We start from the raw sequence: 7167 nt of genomic DNA on the forward strand, positions 1-7167 counted from the left end.
AAGGTGCTCATTACAAAAAATGAATTTGCTGTTTTTATGCCCTCAAATGTAATGTGCCCAACAGAGCAGGCATAGCACATCAGGGAGACAAGCAGCAATGCCAGTCAAGTGACACTGAATTGTTAGAGCATTACTAATAAATATAGGTTAAGCCTTTTAAGATAGCTTGCCTAATGATATCAATTCTGTTTGTTTTGAAGTTAGATATATCTATAAAAGCACTCAATTTTGCCTTGAATTAAATCACAGGTGTATTAAAAATGAAAATAAAAGAATCCTTGGCAGTGATTACCATCTCAAATAACCTTCCAGGGGTTGAGAAAGGATGCCAAAACTCTCTTCAGAAATAGCTTTCATTTGGGCTGTTTATTTTCATATGCATTGTTCAAACTTGACTGCTGCAGGAAGGTATTTGGCTGTCAGCTTCCATTAAATGCTGTGTCACTGGTCCCTATTCCAGGTAATAGCATACCCACCCCAAAATTGTTCCTCTCCATCTTTTAATTTAACTTACTCCAACTTTCAGGAAGTAAAGAAAACAATGAAAATAATCCACAATCCACATAATGAGCTTCAGCTAAATTCTTTCCATATACACTCATCAACTGTAATGAAAGAGTGTGATTTTTCAGGTTGCCAAACTGCTTACTATAGCCTTCCTTATTGAATTAGTTGCATAAGGCTGAACATTTCCAAACTGACTCGAGGTAAGCATATTTTAAATTCAGACTTCAAGCCAAGCATGCTTTTCACTGCTCGTGGTTTAGTGATGTAGACTAAGCTTCCTTAAAAAATATTCAAAGAAAAAAATCTACTGTCATACAAACAAAGACATGTGCACAGAAACAAATTACACCAGACAAAAAGACAATATACTCCCCACAAAAACAAACATTTTTATCAATATAAAACACTAACCTGTAACTGACAAAGCTACTAAACCAAACCAATACACAAAACATACATGTAAAACTAACAAACATAAAAACAAATCTACTAACTTCTCGCTCTGTCTGATGGTTTCTGAGTTCTGAGTAGTCTACTCTAGTCTTGTGCTTTTGTATAGAATCTCTATCCGTTTCTGTTTGTTTCATTTTTTAAAGTGTGTGTGTGTGTGTGTGGCCTCCAGGCCCAAAGCACCTGTGACTGCCAGGGCTTGAAGCTGAGCGCCGAGTAGAGGAGCAGAGCACCTCTTAGGCACTTGTCACTTGGCGCTCGCCTGCAAGTCCTGGCAGTCATGGGCTCTTTGGGCCTGCAGGCCACACACACACACAAAGAAGGAAGGAATGACAACTTTTAAAAAACAAGTATCTTCTAATTTTTACCCCAAGTAATATTTAATTAACATTTACTAGGAGAATGGGGGTGGGGACAAGGGAAGGAAAAGGAAAATTTTGGGAATAACAGATTAGTTATTGGTTAGTTCAACATCTTTATTAATGACTTAGATGAAGGGCTAGAAGGTATGATCTTTAAGTTTGCAGACAACACCAAATTGGGAGGGATAGCTAATACTCCGGAATACAGGAGCAGAATTCAAAACGATCTTAACAGATAAGAGAAATGGGCCAAAACTAACAAAATGAAGTTCAACAGGGACAAATGCAAGATATTCCACTTAGGCATAAAAAATGAAATGCAAAGGTACAGAATGGGGGACACCTGGCTCGACAGCAGTACGTGTGAAAAAGATCTTGGAGTCCTCGTGGACAGGAACATGAGCCAACAATGTGATGTAGTGGCAAAAAAGGCCAATTGCATTTTGGCCTGCATAGGATCCAGGGAAGTCATGCTACCCCTCTAGTCTGCTTGGTCAGACCACACCTGGAATACTGGGCACCGCAATTGAAGGGAGATGTTGACAAGCTGGAAAGTGTCCAGAGGAGGGCGACTCAAATGATCAAGGGTCTGGAGAACAAGCCCTATGAGGAGTGGCTTAAAGAGCTGGGCATGTTTAGCCTGCAGAAGAGAAGGCTGAGAGGAGACATGATTGCCATGTATAAATAGGGGGGGATCATAGGGAGGAGGGAGCAAGCTTGTTTTCTGCTGCCCTGCAGACTAGGACATGGAACAATGGCTTCAAACTACAGGAAAGGAGATTCCACCTGAACATTAGGAAGAACTTCCTCCCTGTGAGAGCTGTTCAGCAGTGGAACTCTCTTCCCCGGACTGTAGTGGAGGCTCCTTCTTTGGAGGCCTTTAAACAGAGGCTGGATGTCCATCTGTCAGGGGTGCTTTGAATGTGATTTTCCTGCTTCTTTGCAGGGGGGTGGACTGGATGGCCCACAAGGTCTCTCCCAATCAATGATTCTATCATTCTAGTTGCATCTTTACAAATGTCAAATATGTCACGAAGAGAAAACAAAGAAAATGAGTGTTGTTGAGGTATGGGGAGTTCTTTTACAAAATTATCATTGTTACAACTAGGTCTTCATCTATATTTCTGTAACACATCAAACATTGAGGGTTCTAGCAGTTTTAATTTTAAGTCCATTGGTTGTATCTTCTTATATGTTCTCGCATTGTCTCCTGGTCTTCATATATTCTTTCCCAGTTCTTCTTCAGTGGAAATTGATTTTAATTTTTCATAACCAATTATTTCACATTAAATCTTTTCTTAAATTATTTATTATATGTCTACAAAGGAAGCTCTACCATTTTAATTTAGATTGTTAGTAGGTTAGTATTTATATCGTTTTATCATCATACTGTCTCTCTTTCTGTATATTTTCCATCTGCAACTCTTGGGTTCAAAAACACTTCAGAATCAGAAGAAGTATCTTCTATTTTTGATGGTGGGAGCAAAGTATTTGTTCAACTTGTTCTGGACTGTAACCCTATAACAGGTTATATACTCTATGGCATAGTCTACTTAATCTTCTTGGGGATATCTATTTGGTGGACAGATCATATTACTGGCCCTATGCTTGTAACTGATCTGTCCATTGGCTGCTACGGTGCAAGGCCCATTGATAAATGGCTGCACATGGTGGTGAGCGCTAACTTGTAGTGTCATTGCTTTTCATCTAGGGAACTTTCTCGGGAATTTTCCTTGACAGCTAAATTGCTCTGAGCAAGAGGCAGCAGACAAAACTCATTCCAACCAATAAACCCAGGGAACAAAATAGATTTTTAAAAGTTTGAGATCAAATACATCAGTAACATAAATATGTCTGCAAGTATGCTCTTTGTGAAATTCATCTTGCAGTAAAGGTGCCGGAAGCAAGAGCAGCTGACTGATATCATGATTCCAAGGAGGAACAGGAGGCATCAGGGCTTTTGAGTCATTGCAGAAAGATTATGAAATCCCCTTCAGGAGCACTTGGGGGGCAGAGGGCAGAACCTGGCGTTCTTGGTTGGTCAGGAGAAGAGGAAAGAATAACTCTCTCAAATCTTTCAATGGAAACTGTTTTGGGAAAACCTGAGTTACAATGTTATACGCAGAAATGACTGAGTACAATATAGTATGCATGCTTGTATGACTGCATCTTGCAGCATGTGCATGGTTTAATACATTGGTTTAGTTAATTACCAGTTAGGTCCTAAGACTTTCTTGAGCCTGGGGGTCTTGGGATCTGCCTCTCTCTGGACCTCCATGTGTAGAGCCCCCAAACTTTTCAAATTCTTGGGGGTAGTGGAGAGTGGAGCAGCCTTATGCTCATACTATTGCTCAAAGATAGAACAGTTTGTTCCGTATTACCACTGACTTCATATTACCACTGGCTCATGAATGAAGTATCAATTGTGTAAGCCAAGTCTTGCTCGTCTCTTATCACTAATTACAATATCATTTTTAATTATGTATAAACAAATAGTAAATATTAAATATTCATAAAGTCATTCAAAATATTAAAATAAGAATGAAAACATGCCCTATGAGGAGTGGCTTAAAGAGCTGGGTATGTTTAGTCTGCAGAAGAAAAGGCTGAGAGGAAACATAGCCATGTTTAAATATCTGAAAGGATGTCATAAGGAAGAGGGAGCAGGCTTGTTTTCTGCAGCCCTGGAGACTAGGACTCAATGGAGTAATGGGTTCAAATTACAGGAGAGGAAATTCCATGAGAACATTAGGAAGAACTTCATAACCTTCAGTTGTTCAATGGTGGAACTTTCTGCCTTGCAGTGTGGTGGAGCCTCCTTCTTTGGAGACTTTTAAACAGAGGCTGGATGGTGTTTTGATGGTGCATTTCTTGCGTGGCAAGGGGTTGGAGTGGATGGCCCATGTGGTCTCTTCTAACTCTACAATTCTATTATTCTAAAACAATTAAATTTAAACATAACTGGTAAAATTAAAAGCCTTAAAACTTTAAATTGATTTCTCAGAATACAAAATCTCCTAAACTGCTGCCTGCACTTGATTCCTTTTGACCATCATTAAGCAGAGAAATAATATACAGCGGTTTCTAAGGAGATTATCACACAACTCTAAACCCTGTTGGACACTTCCTAGAAATGAATAATAACGTGTACTATTGCGCGGCGTTGTCATAATCTTATCCCAAATCATATTTCAAATCATGTCAAAGTTGTATTAAATGAAAATGTCTTTCTTCTGTCTTTTTTGGCTTCTGAATGTTCTTTCAAAGAGCTTAAAAGAAATTTAGAAAACAGGTTTCGCAGAGTGATGAGAGAAATCCACTTCAGTCACATGTTTTAAGGGATGCAATGATGTCTATTGTGGGCTGTCTTTCTCAGCTGCAAACCAAAAATTTAACTCTTTCTCCTCCTGAGTGTCCTGATCATTTCCTTTAAAAAAACAGACCAAGGAACTTTGATGGTGTTTGCCTGCATCAAGTCTGTAGCATGAATTTCCCGTGTTAATTGAATGTTTCCTTTTCTTGCAAGGCAATGACATTTTGCAGAACTTCCCACTCATGCATGCTTTCACTTTGGCCTGGTTACAAAAGCTAAAAAGTTTAAAATATTCAACTTGCCATATAAACAAAATATTTTTAAAATATTTTAAGATGCCTATGATTGGAACGTTGGGACTGTTCAGGAGCTGGGCAGCTTTGAATCTCTGCACTCTAGAAGTAATGAGGTTCTTGTATTAAGAGACAAACAAAAAACAGGGCATGTATGAAGGCCGGGACAGGATGGTGTGGGATGTGTGGTAAGGTCAACATGCTTTGGAATTTTTCAAAGCATGTTCAGAAATGATTTCTGTAGCAAGAGGCAAACATATTCCCATTTCAAACACGATAGGTCGTAATAGCACAGCAGAAGCTATTTTAGGAGACATATTTGATAACGTCCTAAGTTACAACCTTGTCACACACGCTGCTGGAATAATACTGTCTCGGTGCAACTTGGCAGTGCTTACATAGGGGGCATGAGGACCTGTCACCCCACACCCCACTCCATCACAGCTCCCCCCCCCCCCATCACATGGGGAGAAGCCTGTTTACGGCAGCTTGACTCATCTTTCCTAATGGAAAGATGGGAAGCCTGCCATTGTCTACTCCCACCATTTTTTCAGCAGTGGTGGCAGTTCAGCAACAGAGCCAACCCAGAAGTAGTTCTCTGGGTTGTGATGGGAACCATGGGGCTCCATGTCTAAAAAAGAAAAACCCCATGGTGCTGCCAAAAAAAAAGTAAGTGTGCAAAGGTCCTTAGTGCTGAATCTTCTAGTGCCCTAAAAACTAACACATAGCTTAATCTTTCATGAACTCTGACCTACTTCATAACATGAAAACAGATGCAATCTAATGAAGTGGGCCAGAGTCCATGAAAACTTCTGTCAAATAGAACTTTCTAGTCTGTAATGTTTAGTTTAGTTAAAGCAATGGTATTCCCCATAGTAACCTATAGATGCAAGAGCTGGACCTTAAGGAAGGCTGAGCAAAGGAAGATAGATGCTTTTGAACTGTGGTGTTGGCGGAAAATCCTGAGAATGCCTTGGACCGCAAGAAGATCCAACCAGTCCATCATGCAGGAAATAATGCCCGACTGCTCACTGGAGGGAAGGATATTAGAGGCAAAGATGAAGTACTTTGGCCACATCATGAGAAGACAGGAAAGCTTGGAGAAGAGAATGATGCTGAGGAAAATGGAAGGAAGAGAGTTCAACCAAGGGCAAGATGGATGGATGGTATCCTTGAAGTGACTGGCTGGACCTTGAAGGAGCTGGTGGTGGAGACGGCTGGTCCATGAGGTCATGAAGAGTCAGAAGCGACTGAACAAATAAACAACAAAATGTTTTGTTTTATTGCAACAGGCTAGCAAAGCTAATTCTTCTTGAAATTCTAGAATAGAATTATCTATTTTCAGTATGCATCCAGTGTGTATCTTGATGACAAAGCAGTAATCATTTGTCTTGACTCAGATAATATTTTGATCAGCAAACTGATTAAGTGTGGAATAGACTGGACCTCTCAGATGAACCTATAATTGGTTGGAAAATCATGCTCAAAAAGTCAGCATCAGTGGCCAAACTTCAATTTGAAGTGCCTAGGGTGCTGCCCTGGCACCATTACTCTTCAACATTGTTTTATCAATGACTTAAATTATTATTATTATTTGAAACACAACAATATTAGTACACAGCAGACAAGATCACTATGTTGGGTTTTGTAATGGATCACACATCGGACACTTCCCAAGTGTCTAGGACTATGGGATGTATCAGTGAATAATGTGTGCAGATCTGAGTAGGGTGGCCTTTTGCACCTGACAGATAATAATTTTGTTAGCACCAGTTGTTTTCAAGTGCTGACCCTGCACCCAGTGTGCCAATCACCAATGGGACCACCTTTACTGGCTTGTGCCAGAGTCTTTGCGTTGTTGTTGTTGTTGTTGTTGTTGTTATCATTGTATGACACAGCAAACAAGATAGATATGCTGGATTTTGTATCACAAAATCACAAGTCGAACACTTCCCAAGTGTCTAGGACTGTGTGATGTATTTTCGGATGATGCGCTCAGATCCCAGTAGGGTGGCCTTTTGCAGTTGGCAGATTGTAATTTTGTCAATGCCTATTGTTTCCAAATACCGGCTGAGATCTTTTGGCATGGCACCCAATGTGCAGATCACCACCAGGACCACCTGGTTTCTGCCAGAGTCTTTGAAGTTCAATCTTGAGATCCTGATAGCGGCTGTTTTTCCTGTTGTTTTTTTTATTATTATTATTTGTATTGTTGTTATTATTACCCCACTTTTTTCTCTCC

This window comes from Anolis carolinensis, chromosome 1 (genome assembly GCF_035594765.1).
Source record: "Anolis carolinensis isolate JA03-04 chromosome 1, rAnoCar3.1.pri, whole genome shotgun sequence".
Lineage (NCBI taxonomy): Eukaryota > Metazoa > Chordata > Lepidosauria > Squamata > Dactyloidae > Anolis > Anolis carolinensis.